We start from the raw sequence: 1,694 nt of genomic DNA, 5'->3' as shown, positions 1-1,694 counted from the left end.
TTATTTGATAATGTGTGCGTGTGTGTGTTTCGTATATGGCAACACTAAAAATAACAAATTCCTGTGCAATTTTTTTTGCCACTTTTTACCTACTCTCACTTTTTTGTTGTTCTCTCTGTTATTATTTTACTTACCAGCTGATAGTTTTTACACAATATTTGTTGTTTTATCTTATATATTGATTTGTATATTATTCTTTCTTAACAATAAAGATATTTTCTATTTACATATGTATGAGTGTATGTTCAATTATTAAAATTTTTTATGAAGAACTCTTGGTTTAATTATATATTTTAGATCACTTTTAACAAGAAGAAAGAAAACTGTGTTGTGTAGTTTGTTGGCAGTATAATAAATAATTAGCAGAACCTTAACGCGATGTGGCCACAGGTAATAAAGTAAACACTACACAGCTGTGTTAAAAATTATACAAAATCGCTCGTTTCGTAGATATTAATGCATCTTTACATAAAATAACTAAAAATTACTTATAAAATCAATAATGATCTCCAAATTTTATAACTATTGCAAACAACTCAACTAATAATATATGTACATTCAAACGCCTATAAACATTTCCATAGTATAAGGGTAAAATTTAAAAAATAATTTGGCAACATCTTCTTATACGTTTATAGTTTTAACATTTCTCTGTTCACTATGTAGTTAATTTCGCTGTTAAACATATAAACAAAACATATCTAAACAGTGAGGTAAATGCAGTACATCTCTAAATGAGGAACACTGCATTATCTGCGAAACAGTACTGCCACTTGAAAATAATTTTCCCGCCAAAATTTTGTTTAAAATATTAGGAAGGGTTCTATAAATGTACATTTTCTTGAAAAAGTCAAAGTAGTTAAAAAAAGAAAAATTAACAAGTTTACAATTTATCCACACAAAATTATAATTACAACTAAAAATAAGTGTGATCTGTTCAATAACAAAAAGACGAATTACACAAATTGTTTTTCATCACAAATTTCAAATTTATCTGTGCAAATTTTTAATAATTCATAATAGCTTTTCTATTATTGAAAAAAAACAATTATGTGTTCATTAAGTACATATAAACATTTTGTCATATTCATAATTGATTATCTCAAATACTTATACAGATAAAAAAGCAATTCATAATAGGAATGATTTTTTAATAAGTATTATTAATCGAAAATTACATTTTTACATGACGGCAATTACTTTTTTTTGTAAAATGTTTGATATTTTTTGGCGAAAAATCTACTTTTTAAAAAATTAAATTTTAAATGCATATAAAATTTGACTTAGTAAAAAAATATTTTTTAAAATACTTATTCTGAAAAAAATTCAAAAGGCCGAAAAGATTAGAAAAGGTAGTACAAACAAATTGGAATTGTATTTAATAGAATTTAACAAATATGCAAGTATGAGTTGGTATATTAACAAAAACCTTCTAAAATGGTATGATGTATCAAAGTCAAATAATTATTTATTTATAATTTTCTTTCGGCATAATTACATGAGATTTATAAGAAAATACGATTGTTATGACATTTTCTGGCAACATTGATTTTTTTTCTGTGTTCATTTGATATTTTTCTTCTAACAGAGAACTGCCATATCTTCTCAATACAACTCTGCTGATGAAATACATTCCATATGCTTACTAAACACACTCCTAGCATATTTTTTTCTGACAATTTCATAAAATTTTG

This window comes from Calliphora vicina, chromosome 3, assembly GCF_958450345.1.
Source record: "Calliphora vicina chromosome 3, idCalVici1.1, whole genome shotgun sequence".
In the NCBI taxonomy this organism is placed as follows: domain Eukaryota; kingdom Metazoa; phylum Arthropoda; class Insecta; order Diptera; family Calliphoridae; genus Calliphora; species Calliphora vicina.
This window is presented reverse-complemented; position numbering follows the sequence as displayed.